The sequence below is a fragment of the Meriones unguiculatus genome, chromosome 1 (assembly GCF_030254825.1).
Source record: "Meriones unguiculatus strain TT.TT164.6M chromosome 1, Bangor_MerUng_6.1, whole genome shotgun sequence".
Lineage (NCBI taxonomy): Eukaryota > Metazoa > Chordata > Mammalia > Rodentia > Muridae > Meriones > Meriones unguiculatus.
In genome coordinates, this window is record NC_083349.1 from 129,227,299 (window position 1) to 129,241,016 (window position 13,718).

Sequence of the window (13,718 nt, forward strand, 5' to 3'; positions counted from 1 at the left end):
CATCAAAAGCAGCCATGTTTATCCACAGGGTGCTTGCATGATTGGTGATTTAACCTACCAGAAAGTAAAGTCCTATGCATGAGAAGTCAGTTTGTTGATACAAATAGCCAAATGTCAGACACTGGCAAAAGATAAACCAGCTAAGTGACTGTGACATCACCATGTAATTTCAAAGGTCAGACATCACCTTAACTTCAGAACAGGATAGGTGTCTTTATTTATTGTTGTTTTTTTCCAGATGTACTATTTTAGTTATTTTTATTTTTATTAATTACAGTTTATTCACTTTGTATCCCCCCTGTACTTCCCTCCTTCCTCCCCTCCCAATCCCACCCTCCCTTCCTCTTCCCCACCCGTGCCCCTCTCCCATCCCATTGATATGGGAGGTCCTCCTCCCCTTTCCTCTGATCCTAGTCTATCAGGTCTCATCAGGAGTGGCTGCATTGTCTTCCTCTGTGTATAATATAGGATAAACATACTAAAATCCGTACACCTAAGGAAGCTAATCAAGAAGGAGGACTCTGGCTAAGATGCTCAATCCCCAATTCAGGATAGGTGTCTTTAAAGTGTGATGTGATACTGCACTGAAACCTCAAACTATTCATGTGGGTTTGGTTTTACTACACATCTCATATCCATCACTGAGAGAGCCTAAAAGTCAGTTTTTTTGTACACAATGTATTTGTTGCCTAAGTTGATTTTATTAAAACACTTTAGCCAGGCAGTGATGGTGCACACCTTTAATCCCAGTACTTGAGAGGTGTGGTCAGGGGGATTTCTGAGTTCAAGGCCAGCCTCATCTACAGAATGAGTTCCAGGACAGCCATGACTAAACAGAAAAACCCTGTCTTGAAAAACAGAACAAAACAAGCAAAAGTAAAACAGTACTGGTTTGAATGCTATAAATCTATTTACTAGGACTGACTGGAACCCAACAATGTCTGTGGCCACAAAGTTTCACCAATCAAAGGCTCATCCACTGTCTGCTTGAACATTCATTCACCTGTTTCTGACAAAACTTCTGTAATCTTTCTATTCTCCGATTTCTTTTTACATCACCCTCAGCAGTTCTTATTTGGACAGTGACAGCATGGAATATTGGTTTAAACTCCTTGGTGAGGCAGGGGTGACGGGCTGAAGAGTGAACAGAGACAGTTGAAGGTTCTTTGGCCTCTAGCATCAATATTCTTTTGTCTTTCGTGGGCATGGCTACCCAACTCAGCACTGTCTGACCACACCCTCTGGGCTGACCAAATCCTGAGTTGGCCAGACCTTCTAAACTGACCAGATATTCTGTGCCCACCAGATTCTCTGTGCTGAATAGAGCCTGCTCTAGACTTCTTCCATGACATGACTGTCCTGCCATATCTTTAGGCCTTCTTGGACCATGGCCTCACACCTTCTTTCTTTTCCACTGGAATTGCCGAAGCCCCACACCACCCCTGTCCACACTTGTTAAGAATTTGGATGTCCCTCCCCTTACAGTTTTCACTAGTGACCAGGTATTTATAGTTTCGATGCTGCAGATATATCAGGTGTATATTCTCCTTGCATCCACGTGGTCCTATTAACTTGCCTCATATGTTCCAAGATTCCCAGGCTGAGCCAACCTAATCCTATGTCCCTATCTCCACCACATTCCTTTACCTGCTGCTCAGATAAAGGTACACAAACAGCTTAAAAGGAGAGACACATCACTAAACCCACCTCACCCCCTAAAATAGGTACCAGCCCCTAAACGTCCAGCCCCTGCCTTCAAGCACTACTTGTACAAACAGAAGAGGTGAGCCTCACACCAAGCAAGGATTCTATTGAAGTGAACAGGGAAGAGGCTCCTCCCTGCTTGGTACCTCTCTCAGGAGATGACCCGTCAGTGCTTACTCCTTGACCAGTCCAGGAAATCGTGACTGTCTTTCCCTGGCAGGTGACATCCAGGAGAGGGTAGGAAGAGTACAGTGTGGCTGCATCCTCTGGCTGCAGCAAAGGGCTTGCCTTATGAGTCTCACCTCAGCATGTCTTATCTCTGGTCAGGGGATGGCCACAAAGGCTCAAAAGTGGGCATCCATTGTGATACCCTGGTCCTGAGAGCCCAGTGCAGGGTAGTTCCAAAGAACAGAGACAGGACCTGTTGAGACCTGTGAAACCCAGATTGTCACAGCCTTGAACAGCTCTCTCTACTCCCCACACAGCACAACCAGGTTACAGTGGTCCTGTGGATCTGCACCCTGGCTGGTTTGCTTTGCATGTTTGTGTGTGTGTGTGCGCATGTGTGTGTTATGTGTGTGTCCCTGTTGAATTATTAAATAAAATGAAATTTAAATCTCTTTAATGAATTCTAGAGCCCTTCAGCAAAGCAAGTGTGGTTTGAAGCATTAAAATCTGTGATCACATATTTATATGAGTTTATACGTATCTTGATAGATAATCCTGTCTGAGTAACAGAGCCATCTGGAAGACTGTGGCAATGTGGCCTGAAATATTCAAGAACTTTATTTTAATTAAAGGTTAGTGACATTTTTTCTATTTCTCAAATCTCAAAATGCTCACATTGCCCTGATAATTCAGGATAATATATGAGTGAGACCCAGGTCTTGACTCACTAACAATCCTTCTCTTCTAGGTCAAAGCCTGTGTGTGGAGCAGGGCAGTGGTGGGGTGGTGGTGGTGGGGGGGGGGGGGCAGAGAGGTTTCAGTATTGGCCACAGATGTTGCCATGTTTGCAATGACCTGCAGCTTTTTCTCCCTTGGCAGATCACTGCCTTGTACTGACAGGGGATGGAAGCAGCTGCGTCTGCCAACAGTAACCACAGTTGCCTTTTGTAATTGCTGCTGTTCCCTGGAGACTGTTGCTTTGGGCCACATCCCTGATTGTAGTGCATACCCATCTGGGCCCATTGGGTACAGGCTGCTGTTTGCAACTCTAATTTCTAACCACATCCTCACGGGTAAGCCTTCTTAAAGAGGATTCCACGTTTTCTTTTTTCCCCCACATGTGATCACCCAAAGCTATCTTCTCAGCTTATCCAGACCCACGGCAAACAAACACCAGACATTTCCCTCTCAGGGTCTGGGTCCTGGAGTTAGCACTGTCAGCAGGGTTGATTCCAGTGACACACCGTCCTGCAGTGGGAAGACTGCTTGTCCACCCGTGGAGAGAGGCACCCTCATGATCCTACAGTCACCCCCCAAGGGCCCCTCCTCCAAAGGGACACGAACACTCGGCCTATAGGTGAGGACTGATGATGACCCAAGCAAGAGCTCTGGGATCTCAGTGTAGTGTTCTACAGAGTCCCCTAGACTCCTGGGGACATGAGTGGGCACCCTACTCATGGGAACACAGGTAGACATGAGGCAGTCTCAGAAGAGTCACTGCACAATTCTGGATACAAAAAGGATTTGAAATACAATGAAAGAATGCATACCTTTCACTGCTCTTTCAACCTTCCAGGCCACTGTGAGGAAGTTTGTGTCTATCCAGAAATAGTCTCAGAAAAGCTTGTCTCTGAATTCAAGGACAATTTGGCTTTATCTGTAAAATTTCACAGGTACCCATTTGCCCAGTGACCGCACAAGTGCGTCAGTACCTGTGGTATGCAAGAGTGAGGCTATTCACTGCAATGCCTCTGTTTCACAATAACAGATACACGCCCTGAACTCTGGCCAGTTGCCTTCTTTGCCTAAAACAAATATCACAGGTTCATGATTTTCTGGCTCCTCTTGGACTCCAGCATCTGATTCAGAAGCATCCTGATTTAGGCTTGCAGAGTGGGTCCGGCGCTGGGATTTGGTGATACGGGGTTCACAGGCCTTGCCTGGAGTCATTTTAGCAGGAAACCGGCTAACAACTGCTGTAATTAACTGTGTGCTGCCCACCCTACCCTCCCATGGTTCTTCTTTTATAAACTTGCTTCTCCATCTTTGTCACACCTTTGTTTAAATTCCTTGTTAATTCTGCTTTAAATCCCTGATGCGGAAAATGGATTTCTTTTTTTTTTAGATTCTTGCATGTTTAAAAGCAGCTACCTAATCTCGAGGTGTAGCTTAGTTATATCTTCTATGTTCTGACATAAGATATATTTGTGTTAGTTCATGCTTTAAAAAAAAATTATGTGTTTCAACTTGGTTAACAGTTTATATTATAGAAATGTGAAAACTTTTCTTTTTTCTCTTAAATTTAGAGATTTATTCTGTTTAATCACAAGCTTTATATAGCTTTAGTTAAAAAATAAAATAAAACAAGTGAAACCAGTCACTATGTCCAAGTCCAGACGGCCAAATGCAAGAGCTCCTCAGTGTGTGCCGACTGGACAAGGAAGGAAAAGCTAGGAGTGGGAGCCACGGAGGTCCATTGAACACATTTATATAACTGAAAGGTCCTTCCTGGGTTTAGTGAATTGCCTTAACAAAAGAGAAGGAAAAGGGGGGAGAAGCAAACAAAACAAAACAACTCAAAGATGAGATTCCAGAATTTCAAATCAACTAATGAACCTGTCACACAGGGACAGAATCTCCAGGGCCATGAGCAGCACCTCCACTCTCTCAGACTCTGACGTGTCAGCAGACTCTGAAGGCAACAGGAGTGTTTGCAGCATTGAAACACATGCTCACACCTTTGTGGCTCTTCAACAGTGGTCTCATTTCTAGGCAAGCTATAAAAGGCTGGAAGCACAATTTACATGTGTGCTAAGGTTCAACAGAAAGGGGAAAGGAGGGAAAAAAAAAAAAAAAAAAAAAAAACCTCTGCAGAGAGGCAAGGGCATTTCAATGAATCACAAGATTTAGCCAACCATATGTAGCCCTCTCCCTTCTTAAGAAAAGATATTGCTTTTTTGGCTTAACATACTTCAATCTAAATGTTACTGGAAAAATGTCACTAATATACCTTGAACACCTTTGTAATGTAAATCTATTCCGCCCCCCCTTTTTTTTTAAAACTCGTTGAACTTCAACCTAGCAGTGATTACAAATGTTATAGTCTAAAGCTCAAACACATTTTAGCAATTTTGAAACTGAGTTGAGTACAAACCAAATAAAATTTACAATGTAACAAACATGTCCACCGAGGACCATGGGGATGCTTGAGCCTTCCGTGTGGATTCCAGGGGCTTTCCCCCTTTCAGGCGTCTTTCTAAGTCATCAAGGCCGTGGGCTTCAGCTTCGCTTTCAGTCTCCTCCTGGGCTCTGGTGTGGCCACAGGCTCTTCCTGTGGTTGCTGCCATGGCAGAAAAGGCTGCAGGGGTTGCAGGAGCTTCGGGGGCTACAGCCACACCTTCTCCCTTTTATTTTGTGTGATTGTGTTTGTTTGTGTGTGTGCTCGATTATTTTGTTTTCTTATCCTTTTTGTGTTTCTTATCTTTCTTCTTCCCCCCCCCCCCATCCTTCTTGAACAGAATTCCTGGCAGGGGACAGCCTTGGTGTTGGGCTTTTAGCCTTTTTGGCTGGTATGGTGGGGGCTAGTATGGTGGGAGCTGGTATGGTAGGAGCTGGTACGGTGGGTGACCAGTTTGTTGTGGGGGTGACTGAGACTGCACAGGAGATGGAGGTACTGGAGACTTTTTAGCTTTGGCTCATGAGATCCAGAGACAAGGTAGGGAAGATGTAACCCCTCTTACAGACTGAGGGTTTGGTGATGCAGTCTTTTTTTGTTTTGTTTTGTTTGTTTGTTTTAAAATCTTTTTAGGCCCAGAGGAGTCCTGGATAATCTCCTAATAGGACTAGTACTTGGAGATGAGGACTGCCTTCCTTGGGGTGATGCTCATGCTCCCCTTCAAACAGGAGGAGGACTTGAGGTCTGAGGAGCCCACGGCTGCCCATGGTGAAGGAGAATGACCTTTGTTTGGTTGTGGTGACCCGACTTCCTGGGTGGATCGGCCTGGGCAAGATCCTTTTTTATGCTTTGAAGATATGGAGGGTGAGCATCTTTTGGTTACTGAGGTGGAGGTGGGAGAGTGGGAGTGGGAGAATGTGCTTTGGTGATGGAGATGGTGATGCCCTTCACTTGGGCAAACATGGGGGCGGGGCAGTTCTTTTCTTTGGAGAAAAGGAGCAGCATGTGGGAGAGGAAAGGAAGTCCTTTGTCTTGGCGGTGGGGTGGTAGATCTGGAAGAAGTGAGCAAGGGGGGAGAAGAGGAGGGGTAAGAGGAGTTGGAGATGGAGATCTTGCCTTTTGGCAGGTGGTGGGGAGGGACTTCTCCTTCTACCCCGAGAGGAAGTCTCTTTTTGGACTTTTGAGGTGACAGAGAGGCACTCCAAAAAGGAGAATGTCTCTGCAGCCTGCCTACCTTACCATTCTTGACATGGGCTCTCCTGGGCCTCTCATCTTCTGAGGTGGAAGAGGAGCCAGAGCCAGATGAAGACTGCTGGTTCTGTCCTCTGTACTGTCGCCTCTTTGGGAACGAGATGAAGAGGATGACAGACTACTCTCAGACAGAGATGCGGAAGAATGCTGCCTTGTCTCCCAGGAGACCTACTCCTCCTTTGCCTTGGTGGCAGAGGCATCTGTCTTGGAACTCTTCCAGATGGTCGTCACCTTCTTGGGCTTGGCCACCCTGTAGGAGGGTACAATCTTGATTTGCATCTGAGTTGCCACCTTGGTCTAGTATGAGAAGGTGATTGAGAACGTGACTAAGATCTTAGTCAATCTTTTCCTTTTTACTGGAGAAGGGTCTTTGGGCTCTGGCATGGGCTCTGGCATAGGCTCGGGCTTGGGAGCTTTCAGGATGTTACTTGTTGACATGGCCTCCTGGACTGAAGAGTCTTTCGCTCTCACTGATGGTTCTGGGAGCTCTGAAGATTTCTCTTCTGGGGAAGGGAAAGGGCTCTGGCTCTTGGTCCTGTGACAGGTAGGTCAAGAGTAACGGTGAGTGCTTTCACTCTCTTCTGACAGGGGAAGATCATCTTCTAGGGGAAGGAGATCTGGATTTGTATCTTCTCAGGCTTGGAGACAGCTCCCTTTTTTTCTCTGCTGCTTTATTCTTCATCCTTATCCCTCTTATCTTTATCTTCAGTGTGTTTTTTTTCAGAGATACCAATTTTTCTTGTTCAATTTGTCTCTGTTTTATTTCTTCCTTCCTCAATCCTAGGAAAATGGAAGGGGTCCTGGAGATATTTTCTTGTGCACTTAACAGCAAGGGCCACAATTCTCCCATGAATTCTCTAGCATTTTCCCCATTCAAAAAATTCAGTCAGGTTGATAAGCATCATTTTGAAATCTGGATTCTTCACGTCCAGCTGGTTGAATATAAATTCAATCAACATCATCTTCAAATCCAAGGATTTCAGCTACTCTTTGTTATCCAAGGCTTTACAACCTCCAAATTTACTTTGCTCGTGTTTACTTTTTTTTTATCTAGTACTTTGTGAATTTCATCTGCTTGAAGAGTTTCTCCTGTTTGTTGCTGAACCAATTATCTTGCTCTGTACTTGTTCAGTGGAAGAATCTTGAGTTCATCTTGCTGTCTTGCTCAGAGATTTGTTCCCTATCTCAGTGTGTACTGTGCCTTGCCACCATGAAAACCTTTCAAACAAGGTTCATTTTGTTGACAGGGCAAAATCTATGCTACGCTTCCCTTGTGGCTTAAACTACTTCAAACATTCCATGTATTCTTGCAAGAATGTGAGTTTTATGGTGAATAAATACACACTTACACATCTACATGTTTACACATTTAAACTTGTGCATACACTTACCATAATACACACCAATACACATCACATACACTGGTTTTTATAAATTTAATTTACCTGTTTTACACATATCTTTTCAATTGCTTTCTTCATACAAACGTAACTAAATAGAAGTTTAGTTTTCAATACTCAGGTTTAATTGAAACATCAGGACATCAGTTTACATGTGAGGATTTTTTAAAGATCTGCATTCTCTCTCACTAAATGACACGTAGAAAGTCTGACTAACTAAAAGAACTAAACTTTGAGCCTCTTCCACTTCTCAATCCTCCCTAGCATTGCCACACAGTTCAACACCTGGAGAAGAGGCAGAAGGGGGAGCCGTGATATATTCTCTTCATTCTGAGCACAAGCCCAGATTCTGCAAAGTCAGGGAGATCATCGCCAGGGAGACAAAGCTTCATGGAGCCTCCATGGCAAACACCCTAGCTCACTTCCTTGTAAACACATCATGCTCCTGGTAGGAGAGCCCAGTCGATTTTACTTAATTTGAGCATTTCCCCGTTTCCAGTTATCAGTGTTCTTTGAGCATAGAGACCAAGAGTGAGCAGCCTGTGAAAGTGAGGGCAGCAGGCTAGCCTGGACTCCAGCTGACTGTCAAGCTCTGTTCATAGAGCTTCACCACATCTCCACCCTGTACACCTGAGTGTGTGACCCTGGGAACTGGCCACAGGGTCTCTAAGTGATCCCACTTCCCAAGCTGATTCACACCAATTGAGATTCGATGATGTAAATGACTTCAACCTCTGACTCCTAATTGAGACACTGGAGTGACCCAGGCTGTGTAACCCAGCCAGAGAAAATGCCTCGGGTTCACCCCAGTAGCTGTGAGTGTCTGCACTCTCATAAATGAAGACCCTTCAGAATCTAGCCTCTCCTCTTTCCCGAGAAGACATCTCTCCCCTCTCCCCCAGCATTTCCGACACCACGCCCTCCTTTTCACTCATCTGCTGAAACAGAGATCTCCATGCAGGGCCTATGTGAACGGTGTGCCCTGTATCCCCACCAACAGACACTACCTTACAGCCTGGCTTCACTCTGAGTCCGCCCCTCGCTCTCAGGAGAGGAGCTGCCTTTGCTTTGTCTCAGCCTGACTCACCATTCAGCCTTCTTCAGAATGTGCCCCACAATGCATCACAGCCGATCTGTGCTGAGCAGCTCCACATGGACCAGCACTGTGTCAACGTACTGTGAGACGGAGGGACAGTCTCCCAGCTGTGCTGTGTGCACCCCTGCGGCATTTCTACTTCTTGGACCACAGCAAAAGGCTGATAAAATTTGGCTTCCCCCCAACTCCCCCCCCCATGTCTGCCTATCTCAGCTCTCCTCACTGTATCCAGCCTAGCAAAGCAGAATTCCTATCTTTTAGCTCGTGTGACTTGACCTCCCAGACACCTTCAACCTGGCTGATCCAAGGTCCTTTTCATCAATCTTTTCCCATGTATTCCAGTACCTGTCTTCCCATCTGTCTACCCCTGCTGTCCTTGCTGATTTCTGAATGCTTGCATCCGGAAGGAGAAATCCTTCAGTCCCTTGCCCTAGTACACTTCACTTTTCAAATATTCACTGTCAAGCTCTCATTTCAAAACCAAATACACAAATGCTTCTATTTCTCATCTCAAAGCAATATACCTCAACAAAGCCCTCTCCTCATAGACAAACTTTAGTCATATGGATATCTCCCCGTGGCCCAGCCCAGCAGCAATTAAAAACTGGATATGGTTGAGAGATCCATTTGCACTACTGTAGCCAGAGAGCACAAACTGTGGAAGTTGGTTGGCACTCACACTGGAACTCAGTGCTCTCAGCCAGTATCTGTTACCCAGAAAGTTACCCTGTCCTTAAATTACTAACTTTTGGACCTTCTATCTTAAAAGTTTCTTGTGAACATGTAGGAGTAGTGTATATCAGTGTGTGTCTGTGTGTGTGTCTGTGTGTCTGTAGTGTGTGTCTGTGTGTGTGTCTGTAGTGTGTGTCTGTGTGTGTGCACGTACATGTGAGTTTGGTTTGAGAGGGAGTTGTGCAGTGTGTTGGCAGGAAGAAAGGAGGCAGCATTAAGCTTCTGAGAAAATAGGGAAATCCATTTGTTTTATACAGGGAGAAGTAATCTAATTTTCACTTAGTGCTCCAGTATTTTAATTTTGATGAAGTGTTAGATTGACCAAAGTGTCATAAACCATCTTTGCTTATTTTGTATGATTTGTTTGTTTTAGTGACTCCCTTAACTTTATATTCACAGCAATATGTTTCAATATATTTGTAGAAGTTAATGTTTATTATCTAGTTTTCTAATTTAACTCTGTATGATTTTTTATATTTTAATTTTTGGGTTTTCAAGACAGGGTTTCTCTGTGTAGCCCTGGCCTTCTTGGAACTTGCTCTGTAGACCAGGCTGACTTCACACTCAGAGATCCACCTGCCTCTGCTACTTGAGTGCTGGGATTAAAGGTGTGTGATGCTATACCCAGATATATATGATGAATATAAGTTCACGTCCATATATATCCACCTACCTGTCCATCCATCCTCCCACTCATCCACCCTTCCATCCATCTATCTATCTATCTATCTGGGACACTTACTTTCCTTCCCATCATTACAAAATCCTGCCAAGCTTTGCACCTCCTGCTGCTTGTTCTGGGCAGTGTGGTTGCCTGTTGCTGCTCTGTATGTTATCAATTCTGGACTGGCTGATGCTGCCTGATTTTCAGGTACCCTTCTACACATCCTACTGTTTTGGAGCTATTTCTTTTAAGGGAACTACTCTCTTCTGGGTGAAGAAAAAAGCTCTAGGACTTAGGAAACATAAAAGGCCTGGCAAGTTCAGAAAGAGAGAAGACTCACGAGCCCTCTTCTGAAAGCAGCAGAGGGAGGAGAAACTCTCTCTGGAGGAGCTGCCTGAGGGCATCTGTGTTTATGAGTCATCACCCATGCTGAGGTGGGCCTTACATGGCACAGATGCAGCTTTCCCTGAGTCACCCTTGTTCTTCTGTGTAACCCCAAGAAATTCATTGGCGCATCAACCAGACAGGTGAAATAATTTCTTTGATATGTCACGGCTGAAATGAATAGATGTCTGTCTCCACCACTCTGCCCCCACCCCACCCCCCAAAAAACAAAGGAAAATAAAACAAACGAAAAAAAAATACGCCATACGCCGCCCTGTCCTGCGTTTTCCATTGTGGTTCCTGTGGATTCAGCACCTCCCCACCCCACTGGTTCGCACAGTGTATCTAACAAGAACCTCTCCAACTGTGAATATTTTCTGGGTTTGTTTAAATAAGTAAGGAGTATTAAAAAAATTACCTTGAATGATACCATAACAGAGCCAAGATATACGTTTCCATAACTAGTTTTCAGCATTCATGCAGACTTTTCACCCTGGCTTATTAGAAGCTGTATGCATGCTACAGCTAAGTCCTTGTTTTAGCAGGTGCCAACTTCAGGTTAGCTCCTGCAGGCGTTGGGTCCAGCGTGCTTTACTGTGATTCTGAATCTTTAGTCATTTGCATTGGAAACAGATGCAATTTTAGCATCCACTAGAGGTTGTTGCTTTCAATCGGGCACATTTTACTGCTTGATTCAGTTACTGTGTTTAAATAAATTATAAGTAAAACATGAACCAGTTCTAGCCACAGGAAAATCAAATGTCTTCAATGAATAATTAGAAACTTTGAAATGGTTTCTACCTTCTTATTTTCTTTAAATCACACATTTTTCATCTACCCACGTACTTAGACAATTAAATTTTAACTGTCTAAGAAGACATCCTTTGGAGTATTCATCATTTTCAGGCATGAAATAGTTCCATTTGTGCCTTTTTATATTTGGATTTATATTTTTTTAAACAATTTTATGTTTTCTTTACAACTCAAAGAAGCAGATCCTCTTCTGTGTCATTCAAACAAAGATGAGAACGTGTTCAAGTGTGGGCTATTTTCCTTTGCATGTTTTTCACACAGCCATCAATCACATAGTACAGAAGTTTATAACTGGCTGGAATCGCTGGTTTCTTGAGTCAGTCTTGCTGGTTGACTTCTGCCAGAGTTTCAAACACAGGCCCTCTGCTACTGATTTCACATGTCACACACATGCACACATATCACATGCTTACACACAGGTAAACCTGTGTCTACATGTGTTCTCCTCTCCTTGTCCTCTAGGAAAATCAAATGCATCACTGAGTAGCAGCACATGCTTGGAGTGACAGTGGTACTGTGAATCATGAACTGGGGATTTTTTTGTTTGTTTGTTTTTCAGATTGAAATCAGAGATATGCAGAGAGAAGCTCATCCAAGTCTGAGCTCAGTGTTTCAGGGTCCTCCACACTCAGTGTTACATCTCCTTGGCAGCCAAAGGAAGTTAAATCTCAGTGTTTTCTAGAGTTCTTCCGGTGCTGGGGCCTGCAGCTCACTGTGGTCTTGGCTTTCTACAGCTGTTGGCCTTCTGTATGATCAGCCTTGAAGGTTCTCTTCCCTTCTCAGCACTTTTGTGGTATTTATAGTCTCAGCAGCCCAAGTTTGAAATCACAGCTCTCTGAAATCTAACTACTCAGAAACTCTTCACCTACCCTCTAGCCGCTACTGCCACGGCTGGGCTGGAAGCTGGAGCAACTGTATGTCCTTCATGATTCCCTCTAGCCTCTAGCCGCTACTGCCACGGCTGGGCTGGAAGCTGGAGCAACTGTCTGTCCTTCATGATTCCAGCTCAGCTTGGCCTTCCAATCACAAAGTCTCTAGCGAGGTTAGGATGGTCGGTGTGCTCATGGGGAGGTCTGTTGGACTGCTACCACTAGAGGGGAGAGGATAACTGTTTACATAGCCAAACACACATGTCCATTAGCAGTCACGAGTTGTGGAGGAGTTCTAATTCCTCCAGACTGGGAACAGCTACAGAGAAGTCACTGGATGGATGGGTGGGTGGCTGAGCTGTCTCTGGGTCTTCTGAAATGGTTATGCCTAAATCAAGTAGCCCTGGCAGGTTATTTAAAGTAGCCATGACTTGAGCAGAGTCTCCTGGAACAACGCTGTGAACTGTGCTTTATCCGAAACATCTGTGACTGAAGTCTCTTTCATGTTACTAGCTGTCTTGGAGCATCTGTGTCTAGATCCAAGTCTCCCTGAGCAGCTGTAAGACATTTAAAGCAGCCAGTTATCTTAATTACAGCCGGAGGAACGGTGAGAAGCATGGCTGTGTGACGGACAGCTCCTGCACACAGGCTTGTCTTTTTTAACTCTCATTATTTCTTGTGTTTCATTTCAGTAGCTTTTGCTTCCGTTTTTGTTCTTTATTTTTCTTCTGCTTACTTCTTCAGGAAAACGGCTGCTCATTTTATTATAATTCTTTAAAACTTATTGTTAATTGATAAATTAAAACTATGTAACTATCACAGGTAACAAAATGCTTTGGAATGGATGCAAGACCAAATGGTGACAACCCTCAATTTCCTTTCTCTGTATGAGTTGTATGCACAATTCACTGTCTCCCACAGTCACTATAAAACTCTACAGTACTATGAAATAAGCTCACAGTTGTGCTAAAAAGAGGAACTACCTGTTAAATCATATGTTTGCATGCTTAAGCCTTTTCATCAACCTCAAACTCATAGATTTTTTTTTCAAATCAGCAGAAAGATTCACCTTGCAAGTATGTCACCTTGAAGATAGATTTATGTTAGAAAGATTCTTCCCTGAGCATAACCGATGATTTTTCTTTAAGAACTAAAACCAGAATTTATTGTAAGATTGATAAGGCAAATCTGGGCAATGTATGAGGTATTTTACAAATGGAATACCTCTACGAAGGTTATGATCCTGACAAATTAAGTCTACATATATAGTTAACAGTGCTTCGATAATTTATTCTGTAACACAGAATAATGCATACCTAAGATTTGATAAAAGAATAATAATGTCAAATAAATCTTGGTATAACAATGTTTTCAAAATCTAGATGCCATTCACTCAAGAAATTGGTTCTTGGATAAATGCTTTTAATTTTATTTACAAACTACTAGTGTTAAAAAGTGAATA

At 43.8% G+C, this 13,718-nt stretch overlaps 1 protein-coding gene and 1 pseudogene across 5 annotated transcripts in view; both read right to left on the bottom strand.

Moving 5' to 3' along the window:
- Sntg2 (syntrophin gamma 2) overlaps positions 1-13,718 on the bottom strand; it is a 216,196-nt gene that overhangs the window by 107,468 nt on the left and 95,010 nt on the right. The window lies entirely within an intron of this gene.
- Positions 5,037-7,450, bottom strand: LOC132647237 (serine/arginine repetitive matrix protein 1-like; annotated as a pseudogene).